Raw genomic sequence first — 13,472 nt, forward strand, 5'->3', positions numbered from 1 at the left:
AAAACCGATGAGAGTCTGTCGGTTTTTTCATTTTTTTTTTTACAAAACCGCCGGACTCCGTCAGTTACGAAAAGCGAGAGAGAACTTGAAAAAAAAAGTTGAGGTTGAAGAATGAACTTAGGAAAAAAAAGCGGGGAGAGAGAGAGAGAGAAAGGTTTGAAAAAAAAAGTATTTAAGTAGTTAAAGGATTAAAATCAATTAATATATAATTAAGGAATCATTTTAGATCTGCTCCATAAATAAAGGATTATTTATGGCCTTTTCTCGTAGCAATTATATCAGTTCGGCCACACTCATAGTGAAAGAAAGCAAACTTTTGAGCAAAAAGTAGCTGTTAAATTCAAAAAACAAGAAGTTTGGTTTTGTGTGTGTTCGGATCAAATTCAAGTCATTGTCTGACTCAGAAACAGTGAACAGCACGTGGGACATGGAAACATGTTCTCCATTTATGCTCTTGTGATGCTTTTGAGGTAAATGGTAATTTACCAGGTGACATTTCACTTGGATATACTCCTTCTATCTCAATTCATATGATATTTTTTACTTCTCAAAAGTTAAAAAATTGCATAAATTTTAATCAATATTTAAATTATATTTTTCACCAAATTTATAAGAGAAAAATTATAACTTATAGTACTTTTCATTTAGTTTTCAAATATATAAGTTTTAATAGTAAAATATTAAGTTAATCTAATCTAATTTAATTTTAAAATTTCGTCAAATTCACTCTCAAAAAACAAAAAGTGTTCATAAATTGAGACGGAGTCAGTATATTTTTCTGATTGGCAAGTCCTTTTCTTTTCTAAATAGCACAACAAAAGTGATCTTTGAGGGTTCAGATGGTATAAATCTCGGTTCGAGGGTTTAAGTAGAATACACGAATAAGTTGAAGAGTCTGTCGATAATTTCAGCCTAATTTGATTGACCAAGTACTTTTGAAGAGTAATAATCTGTGTTTAGTTAATTAATTTGAAAAACATATTTCCCAATATTAGAGCATCAATTTGAATCCGGCATAAGTTCCAAAAGTACTTCCCAAAAAAAGTTTTTTGAGCTTTTGGAAAATATTTTTTACTACTAATCAAAACACTTTATTTTTTCCTAAAAATTTGGTTTAACACTTTAATTTTTGTTTTAACTTCTCAAAAGCTTGACTAAAATAAACTATTAATATAATTTGCACTCAAATAATTAAAAGATTACAACTTTATTATTTATTTATTATAACTATTTTCTTGAAAATAACGTGTCTAATTTTGTGAAATAATAGTAGACAACTTGATCTTCATATTCAGGGGAACATCACCCACATCACCACATGTGATTTGTGAAACATAAGAAAGTACCATAAGGGGAAAAAACAACAACTAATGAAACCCGTCCCTTTTCTCTCTTTGTTTTAACAGACTTTGGGCCATTTGGTTCAAAGTGCTTATTGATGCCTGATCTAGAGATGTAAATCATCCTTCCATCATGTGGACATCAAAATATTCTTTATTTTTATAAGCGGGAGTTCAAAGTTTAAAATTAAAATAAAATATAAGTGTTATCCATTCCATCAACGTGAACTCATTGACCACCCCAACCTAGGTTAGGAGATTGTTAGATCGCAACACATATTTGTAGTAAAAATTGTGATACAAATATTAATAATATAGCAATAAATAACATCTGACTTGGAAAAGAATATTGTTCGTATCGATTTGCTTATGAGCTGCATCAATGACCACGATTGTCGTAGCCTATCAACTAGTGATGATGTTGGCTATTATCTATTGATGACAAACTTCTTTTTTAATGACAATTTCTGAGTATTCGATTATCAACTAGCGAGTTGCCTCTTTTACTTTAATTTTTAACACCAAATAACGCACACAACAACAACAAATATTGCTCCAAATTTTAACACTATCTATTAAGTGTTAAATTTATATGTTCACAGCACTCATTACTCAATGTTGGAGAGTATTTGACATGCATATTCACATTTAAAAAGAAGTCTATGGGTTATCCTTTGGCTAACCTAGCCTCCTCTCACCTCTGTCCCTCGGGAATAAATAGGGCAGGCTACTATAGAGGCATATAATTTTTCGGGTGTTAATAGAGATATTGAATCGAAAGCGGACATGCTTGCTCACTGGCTAAATCGGATTGTTTGTACCTTTGCTAACTCTTCTGCTTATAAGGAAGCTTGAAAGAGGAAATTTTCTAAATTATCCTCACATCAATAAACTAAAAAGCAAATCTTGATATTGACCTCTTGAAAATCTCAAAAAAATTGCTTAGACAAATCACATATATATTATAATATATAACTGAATCTTATTTGTGCAGTGCCGAAACACATGTTCTCTTCCGAACAATTCCATTTTGAGCTAAATCTTCCAAGCCCAAAATTGCTAGCTTAGGTTAAAATTTTGACAGAACATGATGAGTAACAAAAAGCAAAAACAAATAAAATGATTGGAAAAAAAGTTTGGACCATTTCTCAATTTGTGCGTGCCATCTTTGCGCAGCGGTCATGCTAATCTTCTTTGAGCTAAATCTTCCAAGCCCAACATTGTTAGCTTAGGTTAAAATTTTGACAGAACATGATGAGTAAAAAAAGCAAAAACAAAGAAAATGATTGGAAATAAAATTTGGACCATTTCTCGATTTTTTTTTGAAACTAATCTTCTCGAGCTAAATCTTCCAAGCCCAACATTGCTAGCTTAGGTTACAATTTTGACAGAACATGATGAGTAAAAAAAGCAAAAATAAAGAAAATGATTGGAAAAAAAAATTTGGACCATTTCTCAATTTGTGCGTGTCATCCTTGCGCAGAGACCATGCTAATCTTCTCTGAGCTAAATCTTCCAAGCCCAAAATTGCTAGCGTAGGTTAAAATTTTGACAGAACATGATGAGTAAAAAAAGCAAAAACAAAGAAAATGATTAGAAAAAAAATTTGGACCATTTCTCGATTTGTGCGTGTCATCCTTGCGCAGGGGCCATGCTAATCTTCTCTGTATCGTTCCAATTTTATCGGATGTCCCCGAAGGGACAACTATAGGTATAAATGTTCTGCGATATAAACTCAGCTAAGAAGCTTTCTGCATTCGATGTGGGAGAAATAGCTTGCTAGTTGGGCTTTTTCTTTGGCATGGGCCTGAACGAAGCCCAGTTGTGCCTGGACTTAATCATAATGGGTCGTCCTCTTTCTTATCTCACTTCACTGGACAAATGACCTTGCTGGAGTATAATTTTATTCTCCATCCAGAGTAATAAGAAAATGCTAAAAGATTGAGTGTATTTGGGAAGGGAATTTTTGGTCTTCCCCTCGAAGATTGAGAGAGAGGGGGAAAAAAAAGATATACCATGTTTGAATATATAATTTTAGTTATATAATTAATCTTTTTACTAAAATACAATGTACATATAAGACATATTAATATTGGTGTTATAAAGTATTTAAAATACATACTTATTCATCGATGCAATGCATTTGAAATATTAGGTTTCTAATTTATTGCAATTGCTTTCTTTTCAGAGTTCTCAAACTGAAATAAAAATATCAAGCATAAGTATCTTTACTCTTCATTTGTCTTTCTTTTTCTTTGATTTCCAAACCAAAAAATGTATATTAGCACGCAAAATGTTAAAGCAAAATTTTTGCATATAAATCAGGTAAAAGTCTGAATTAAAACTAAAAATACTTTCATTTTACCCAAGATAAAATTAAATCGCTTTTTCTCATTTTATTCTTGTATTAAATATATCAATGGACTGATTTTATAAGTACACATACCAATATTTTTTTTTTTTTATTATTAATGGAGTAAATATATATTAATGAGAGAACATAATAAAATATGTTAAGAGATTAAAATAATCAAAATGTTATCCTTATAAATATTTTCAAAAAATGTAAATGTGACAAATATTTTAAGGCAGAAAGAATATTGAGTAACATGTGAAAAGAAAAAGATTAGCATACCAAAGAAGAGTGAGGCCACCGAAGCTTAAGCTGAAACTTTGGAGCAAAAAGTAATTACTCCCTCTGTCCTAATTTATATGACTTCGACACAGAATTTTAACAAATAACCTAAAAAGTAAAGCTTAGATAAATTGGGATAGAGGGAGTAATAAATTTACAAGACCAAAAAGTATTAGTTCATGTGTATTTCAGTAATTAGAGGCTCAGATGTGCAAAGAGATCGATGCAAAAGAGAGGCGACCACGCCATGGCTGCAAAGGTGATTTGCCAAGCCAAGATACGGGTCGGATAGTCTCTGTGCCCGACCCGGTTAGCCCAGAATTAATCATCATTATCATCACTGCCTCTATTATTATTATAGAGAGAAAAACAGAGGAATGACTGTAGATGTTGATGTTGAAGTTGAAGAAACAATGTATGATGTTTTCCATGTTCCAAGATTCAGTAATTTCCAAGAAAATCAACATGAATCCAAGGGTTGTTGATTTATGATTCTTTTTTTGAAAAAAAAAAATCATAGGGTAAACAGAGAGGGGCAACCACCCTTGTAAAGAAAATCCCATAACTCTCTGTTTTTGCCTCATTTTATTTCTTTAGGGGCTAACCTTTCTTTGCTGGGGAAATTCTTTGGCTTTCACCAAATGTTTTTCCACCTTTCACTTTAGATTTATTCTTTAATATATAATATGCGCAAGCACTGTTGCATGGAAGAGTCTATAGAGGCTACGTGGCAATTTTTGAGAAAACAAATTCTTGGCAGTAATTGTCTGAAGACTCACAAACAGTGAACAGCATGTGGGACAATGGGAACGTGTACTCCATTAATATTCTTGTGAGTCTTTTGAGGTAATGTTACTGTCTTCGTCCCGATTTTTTTTTTTTAATTAATTTAACTTGATACAAAATTAACAAAATAAAAAGAGAATTTTAAAATGTGTAATATAAAATAAGTCTTAAATATTTATGTAATTATAAATTATTTTATAAAGTTAAATTATTTTTAAATATAAAAATGTGTTAAATTTTTTTAGAACAAACTAATAAAAAAAGTAAGACAATTTTTATGGAACAGAGGGAGTCTAATTTTCAATATAGCATTTCATTAGAGGTATGAACTCGATTAGGAAGGCAAAAACACGAGTTTGATTGTTGGTTAGAATTACATTTCTATTTTACTTACTATATAGAAGAGTGGGTTTGGAGGCAGGATCGTCAACATGGGGCATTTTTGGTATTACGCAATTTTCATGCTTTAATTTGTGTTGTACTAAATGTTAAAGAGCATGTACCTTTTCCCTTATGGATAAAAAGATACTACTATAGTTTATACTTTCTTACACGTGAGCCCCACTATGCAGAGGCAGAGTCAGGATTCAAATTTGTGGGTTCAAGATTCTAATTCGTTTAAGTTAGTGAATTTAAAATTAATAATTTATACATATTTAATGAATTTTTCAAGATAAATACAAATTTTTACACTAAAATTATTGAATTCGGCCGAACCCCCGAATAGTATGCTAGCTCTCACGAGAAAGCTTTCACTTCACACGTTGTTGGCAACAGATATCATCACCATGTGGGCTCCACAATTTTTTTACCATTTCATCATGTCCAGTTCTCTTTTATCCCAAATTAGTCAAATTATCTTATATGGATTTATTTAAAATGGTTGACTTATGATGAAAATAGAGAACTAATAATTCTTTATCTAGAGCTCTAATGAAAAGGAGTAACATTTCCAAGAATTAGAAATAATTCAGTTCCAAGAAAGTGCAACTTCTTAATCATACTTAATTTACTTTTTAAACATCAATATTTATTTATTTATTTTTTAAACATCAACATTTGATTTTATTAGAAAAGATCATGAAATTACTTTTCCACCTTAATTTCCATCTGTGTTTGGGCCTGTGCAGAGATTATAGAAGCATGGGTTTAAGAATCAGGATCGTCGACATGCCTGTTTGCACGGAGGGGCAGTTTTGATATTTCATATTTTTTGTGTTTTAGAGATATTGTACTCAATTGTTTTATGCATGTACTTTTTCTCGCTTGGACAATTGAGTGCCTAGGTGACTTTAGTGAAAGTATGAGTCCGCCTTGAATTTCTAAGTCATGCGCTTCATTTGCACACTTCTTAAATGACTCCTTTGCAAAGGTGGGCCCCATTTAAACTTTTAAGTGACAATCTGGATTTGCATCTTTTAGTTCTTTCTTTCTCCATAGCTTTTTTAGTAAGTATATATCCTACATAGCTTTTAGGTATTCTATAGTTAATATGTCAAATAGGTAGAGAAACACTCGTAAGAATTATTTTTTAAAATTAGTTTTGGTTTGAAATAAATATTTTATTAACAGACTTAATTTTTAAAAGTTACAATTGGTTAAAACTTGTGATGAATAAGGAATAATATCTGAAGAAATAAGTATAATTAGGTAACAGGACTAACTGTAATACTGTAATAAAACTAATAAAATATGTTTACGAAATAAATTACTTTGGTCTTATTTCAATGTTTAATATTCTGAAAATAAACTAATATAAGTAGCCATTCAAAATAGCCAATATAATTTATTAGTAAATACATAATTATGATAGTTCGCGTAAAAATAAAGATAGAAAGAGTATCTTATACCACACATATAATTATATGCCCGTGTTATATTGTACAATAAGACATATAATTACCATACATATCTGTGAAGTTTTAAAGATTATACTAGGCAAAAGACATAAATTAATCGTTAAACTATACCCCAAAAGTCATTTTCACACTTAAACTATCCTGGCGACCCATTACACACCTAATATATGAAAAAGTGATATTTTTTACTCCCTCATATAATATGACCAGTTGCACTAGGGGAGAGTGTACACACTCTCTCCCTACATCAGCGCCACGTCAGTCCACACCAGCGCCACGTCACCAAAGTTACATCTAATCTACCTATAAAATAAATTTTATTATTTTCTTTGGATCAAATCTCGGTAGAAGAATTGTTCTATCAAATCTTCATCTTGATTCTACCAAAAAAAAAAAAAAAAAAAGTTGCAAAAATCAGAAAATCCAAAATTGAAAATTGTTTTGGAGTCTAGTTAACTGTTCGTTGTTTTCTTGTGTGTGTTATTGTTTGTGTATTACAAATATGGGAACACAAACAGATTGGAGTATATGATTTGTCTTTCACCAATTATATGAATTGAAAAGCAACTTGTTATTCGAATCAAGAACTAGAAGGTGAGCAGTAGCAAATACATATGTAGGTAAGCTTAAATAGAGAAAGAAGAAAGAAACCTCAGTTATGGCAATGGCAAATAAAGCGTGAGGAGTGTTCCTATAGGCGGGGACATTGGAGATTCTTCCATCGTAGACTATGATATTTACAACAAACGGATCTGAAAAATCAAATTCTAAAAAGAAAAATCAATCAGAAAATTCGAAATTCCTTTTAATTATTCGCTGTTTATTGTCTTCGTGTTGTTCATCACGAGCTTCATAGTTTTGAGCTGCAAAATTGGTTATTGAATTCATTACCACCATTGAAGGAATTTTCGAGCTTGACGTCAAACCCAGATCTGGAAAGCTATGCTAAAAAAAATAATAATAATAAAGAATGGCAAGGAGGAACCACTGCTCGTCCTCCCCCGTCACTGCCAAGAGCTCCGCCAGCCGTGAAGGCGGAGGAGAATGGAGGTGGGGGGAGCGAGGGTGGTGGTGGTGAAATGAAGAAGAAGGGTTTGGGGGTGGGGTAGGGTGGCGTGATGGTGGAGGAGACGGGAGGATAGGGTGGCGTGAAGGTGGAGGAGACGGGAGGGTGGGGTGGCGGTGGCGTGAAGCTGGAAGAGAAGGGGGTGGGGTGCGGTGCGGTGCGTGGGTGGGGGGCGCAGTTGTGGTGGAGGAATTAATTTTTTTATTATTAAAAGTTATTTTTTATAATAATTTTTTTGTAAAAAAATTGACCTCGCTCTCCTATTATTTAAATATAATTCTTTTGGCAAAATACATCAAAACACCCCTAAATTATACCCAAAATGTCGATATCACACCTAAACTATACGAGCGACCTATTACACACCTTAACATCTTAAAAGTGAATTTAATTCCCCCTGCAAGCTGACGTGGCACAAAATTAAAAAATAATTAATAAGTGGCGCGTTTTTTATAAAAAAATATTTTATAGGGCATTAGAAATTGAATCCAATGTCCTATCCCTAAAAAGGCATGTTAGATCATAATTGTCACACCCCGGTCTTACTAGGGTGTGATGGGCACCCGACCCCATATTCGGAGCCGAGCGAACCCGCTAACTCTTGTTACACATATGAACTTATGAATTAGTAAGAAATGAATACATAGAAAATTTCTTTGTTCCATAAATAGAATCTGACATCATATAAGGCTCGTGACACGAAACATAATAACATATCGGCTACTGGAGCCGCTTACACATGACAACCCAATACCCACGACTCTGTCTACAAAGTCTCTAACTCCGAACAAAACATCATGGCACATATGCTCGACTCCCAAGAAGACTCCCGGGACAAGTGGAGCCTACCAACCCGCCGGACATCTTCTTATGCTAGCTTCAACTCATCCGGGTTCACCTACGCGCATGAAACGCGCCCCCCCCCCAAAGAAGAGGGGTCGATAGCAATGTACCGAGTATGCAAGCGTGGATGGTAACATAGAAAGAGACGTAATCATGTGCAACAACAAGATGGAGATGTAGAGTATATCATGTGAGAGAAGTATCCGTACGTATGAGACATATCACGTATAAGGGAGTAAGTCGCGTGCATATGGAACATGTCATGTGTAAAGTCAGAATCGTACATATGGAACATATCATGTAAAGTCGTAATGTAGGACATAGGAATCATATAATGTAAAGTCGTAACTCGTACATATGAGTGCCCCGGGGGCGGATGCCATGCATGCTTGTCCGGTCATATGGTATCATAGCGCCGAACAAGTCGGCTCGCCCACATAGCGGCCGAAATACGTCGGCTCGCCCATAAATCCCGCGTCCGGCATCCCGCGTCCGGGATGATAAGCCACCGACAGGTGGCAATGAAACATGTATCCCTTCCCATTCCCCACATATACATGTATCCCATCCCCCAACCCATGTACATATAAATGTGGTATGGCATGAGAGCCCAAAGAAAGTCATGTATTCGTCGGAGTGACGTAAGGTCGGAAACCTCCGATCGCATTATGGAGTAATCATGGTCGCTTTGTCTCACCTTGAAGGAACGATAATTATAAGGCGAGACTATCAACGGAGAATAACATTAAGAGAACGTAGAACATGTCATTTCGTATCATATCATATCATGTCATATCATTTCATATCATATCATATCATGTCATATCGTGTCATGTCATATCATATTATGTCATGTCATTTCATATCATGTCATGTCATATCATATCATGTCATGTCATACCGTGTCATAGACATTTTCTCATATTTAGCATCATTCTTGTCATTGTAAAATCGTAGTCGTCGTTCTAGATATAGAAACTTTCAAAAAGAATTGTAAAACTTGGATTTGGAGAAGAATAAATACTTTGGAAAACATTTAGGAACTTTTATGAAGAAAATCATGCCTTGGAATCGAGGGATTAATTAAAACAACTATTATTTAGTAGTCGGAATGATGTCCAAAAATTTCCTTTAACTGTAATACGGAAATAAGCCAAATGGAGCCATAGGAGGAAATTAGGGAATAGTGGACCCACACGAGTCAAATGAGGCGCGTGCACAATTTACGTATAATACGTTTCATGACATGACTTATGAGAGTTTTAGGGTAAACGGATCCTATTCATGCAAGTTCTAGGTGTTTAGACAATTCTTTCAACTATTCATAAGCATTTAATTCAATTCTACTCGAATGAATAGTAGTCAAATTCAAGCTCGGATTTCTAGAATTAGAGTGGTCCCGAGACACGTATTCACGCCTATTACATCTAAGACATGCCAAAGAAAGAAGAGGTCGCCTTACATACCTTTTTCCGCTTCTTACGCTCCTCCAAATTCAAGTTCCAACTTCTCCAAAATCTACATTTGGTCACATTTACCAAACATTTATTAGTGCATTTAGAATTGGATTCTTAAAATGACACTTGGCTACCGAAATTTCGGCAGCACTTCCCCTGTAAATACACCGTCCCGAGAATATGGCTCGGCCCATTTCATCCATTAACAACAATCCGAGAATCCAACTCGGCCAACAATATCATCAATACCAACGATTATTCTAGCAACACCTCAATATTCAACTCAATTCATTTCAATTCATTTCAATTCAATTCAATTCAATTCAATTCAATGCACATAATATTCCAACAACTCAATCGACACACTACCTTACCCGAAACCTTCAAATTCAACACCAACCATACATTTCATTATCATTCATACACGTTAACTTCAACAACACCCTTCACTCTTCATCACATAATCCATAATGACAACAACTAAAATGTCAAATAACATCAATTTACCATAACTTACCAAAACACCTACTATTCGGCCACAACCGCTTCTTACATATTTTCATGCATTTTCATCCATCTTTACACATTACAACAACAACACAACATGCTATATCAAATTAACTCATTCTCGGCCACAATACTACAACAACATATTTTATAAATTTTCCATCTTTTCCTATACATTACAACAATAACCAACACACTACATAAAATTAATTCATTCTTTCTATATCACACATCACACACACGGCCAACACTATGCACATTCGACCACATTCATAACTTTCATATTTCCATGAATTCCATTCATTCCCACACACCACAACATACACAACTATCCAAAACATATGAAGAGAGGATTAAACACATACCTTTTTCTACCTAACTTTTTATTCGGCTAGGGGCATATATTGCACAAACTAAGGATTGAATTGCTCCAACAAGCACACCATGTTGTAGAGGACCTTCCATTTGATAGGAAAACTAGTAGGAGATAATTTTTCTCAATCAATTCTCCATGGCCAATTTTTCCTTAGCCATGGCCGAACCTCCCCTTTTTTTTTTTTTTTTTTTTCTTTCTTTCTTTCTTTCTTTTCTCTCCACTCTTGAATTAAAATGATGACCCCTCCTTTATATATATAGAGTTTCTACAAGCATGTGAGGGGCACATGCCCTCTCCTCTATATATTTTTTTCTAGAGATTTCTTTTCTTTTTCTTTTTCTTTTCCTTTTTATCTTTTAGAATTTTCTTCAAATTTCCCAAGATGACTAATTCCTTTCTTTTTCTTCTTATTATTTTTTTTGTCACATGGCCAATATGGCCCCTCTTTGGAACTTTCATGAACCTTGTGTGAATTTACCGTTTTGCCCCTAGCCTTCCACATTATTCCCATGATGCCACTTTGCAAATTTCCCTTTTTACCCTTAGCCTTTCTCAATATTTCCATACTACCAATGTTCATAAATAATATTCCTAACAACTCATACATTAAAATTATTCGTAACATAGTCTTGTCCTTAACTTCGCAATATCCGAACGCACGAAATACGGCTATAACAATAATTCGTTGGGACTTCAACCCAACCGGAACTCTATCCCGATATCTTATCCTCTTGGTGCGATGGGGCTTGAATCCACCGTCTTACCCAAAATCAATGGCATAAAAGGCCAAAGTGAACTGAAATACTCTTATGACCTGCTTAGGCCTATATTACATGGTTGCAAACTGCAAGCTCTTTTGTGACCAACTCTCGTTCCTAAGACAACAAAAACATGCAATGTTAATTGGGTGAAACTATAATGTCAGTTAAATTATTAAGAACATTTAGCCATACATGTATGGTCAAATCGAGTGGAAATTAATCATTTGTCACGAGCTTGACTTAATCATTTAGCATATATAATACTTTAATTCAAAAAAAAAAAAAAAAAAAAAAAACCATCGTGAACATTAGAATTAGAAATAAAAGAAATCATAGTTATAATACTTACTACTTATGGTGTTCATAAAGGCATAGAAAGAGTCAATAACCTTTAGTAGATTGACTTCCGATTTAACGAATTAATTGATCTAAAGAATATTAGAATACGTTCATCGCTTTGGACTAGAAATTATAACATTACCATGGCTGTATATGCAGAAATGCTTTAAGCTAATCACATGCCTCATATCAACTGAAAGATTTACTAGAAACAGGCAAAGAGTACGTCGCAAAAGATTTGCATCAAATTGAAACTAGCCTAACTACTTTTAAAATTAGATTTTCTGTTTGCATATAAAAAGTCATATGAAGTGCTGTACTTGCTAAAAGAAAGATCACTTGTAATATTTATACAAGTAACAGACAAACCATGTTAGAAGTTTAGGATGGTAAGCACTTCTAGATCTGCATAATAGCTAGGGCGATAGTTGCAGAACAACAAAATTCTGTGCAAACAAGTAGTATTTAATGATACCTTGTCATTACCCAAAAAAAAAAAAAAAATATCAAACATACCTTGTGGACAGAAGGAATTGAAATTTAACTTACGCCACATATTTTATGTGTCAGCAGCCTACCATCGGTTCTTGATGCGCAAAGACTAGCATTCGTGCTGATAACGTATTGTAAAATCAACTTAAAAGAGTAACAATATTAAAGAATGAAAACAATAGAAATAGAGATACAAGAGAGGAAAGCTTTCTTCATCCAAATGTGTTTCAAGTGTCTAACCATTACATTCAATCCTACTGTTTATAGGAATACATTGAGAACACCAAAGGATGTGTCATAAACATGGGTAATAACATTTGGGGGTTATGGAAATAAAGTGTGGGAGTAGTGATAATGAAGTAATAGGAGTTACTTGTGCAAGAGGAGGTGAGACATAATGGTGAAGAGTGTTGGAGAGAACTACATGGACATCCACATTAATATATTTTAGGCAAAAGTCATAGATAGCCTCCTAAACTTTGCCACATTTTTCTCTAGGGTACCTAAACCGAGGGTTGTACCTATTGGGTACCTAAACCAGTCCAAATTCGATCCCATTGGGTACCTTTTTCACAATAATCAGCAAAATTAAGAGAGTGTATTACACTCTCTATGACGTGGTAACTTTGTCAAATGAAAACGTGACACGTGTCGGTGGGCTCCATCATAATAATTAAAAAATAAATTATACACACCCCAAAATTTTCATCTCCTTCGCCCCCCCCCCCCCCCCCCACCAAACTACAAAGAACCCGCCCGCCGCCCCCACCACTCGCCGCCGCACCACCACCCCCAACCGCCGTCTCCCCAACCCACCAATAATTTATTCCCCTTTTCTTCTCTTATTTAGATCTATCAATGTCTTTACAAGACCCACCAACCTTTAATGAAAGGTGAGATAAAAAAAAAAAAGAGTTATAGTAATGGTGAATCCCCATTTTTTTCGGTGAACAAGATGGTAATGCTACTTTTCAGATCTAAAAAGGACAAAAAAAATGGTGGAAAGAAATA

At 34.2% G+C, this 13,472-nt stretch overlaps 1 long non-coding RNA gene and 3 other non-coding genes across 5 annotated transcripts; 1 reads left to right on the plus strand and 3 right to left on the minus strand.

The window, feature by feature from the left end:
* Positions 1-2,089: 2,089 nt before the first annotated feature.
* Positions 2,090-3,092, plus strand: LOC132044020 (uncharacterized). 2 transcript variants are annotated; one of them, XR_009412000.1, is made up of 2 exons: positions 2,090-2,434; positions 2,743-3,092. It is a non-coding gene; the product is annotated as an uncharacterized LOC132044020 (long non-coding RNA). The 2 variants fall into 2 exon arrangements; XR_009411999.1 differs by having other exon boundaries at positions 2,907-3,092.
* Positions 2,471-2,577, minus strand: LOC132044024 (U6 spliceosomal RNA). Its single transcript, XR_009412001.1, has one exon. It is a non-coding gene; the product is annotated as a U6 spliceosomal RNA (small nuclear RNA).
* Positions 2,778-2,884, minus strand: LOC132044027 (U6 spliceosomal RNA). Its single transcript, XR_009412004.1, has one exon. It is a non-coding gene; the product is annotated as a U6 spliceosomal RNA (small nuclear RNA).
* LOC132044025 (U6 spliceosomal RNA) lies at positions 2,941-3,043 on the minus strand. Its single transcript, XR_009412002.1, has one exon. It is a non-coding gene; the product is annotated as a U6 spliceosomal RNA (small nuclear RNA).
* Positions 3,093-13,472: the final 10,380 nt, after the last annotated feature.

The sequence above is a fragment of the Lycium ferocissimum genome, unplaced genomic scaffold (assembly GCF_029784015.1).
Source record: "Lycium ferocissimum isolate CSIRO_LF1 unplaced genomic scaffold, AGI_CSIRO_Lferr_CH_V1 ctg3230, whole genome shotgun sequence".
In the NCBI taxonomy this organism is placed as follows: Eukaryota; Viridiplantae; Streptophyta; class Magnoliopsida; order Solanales; family Solanaceae; genus Lycium; species Lycium ferocissimum.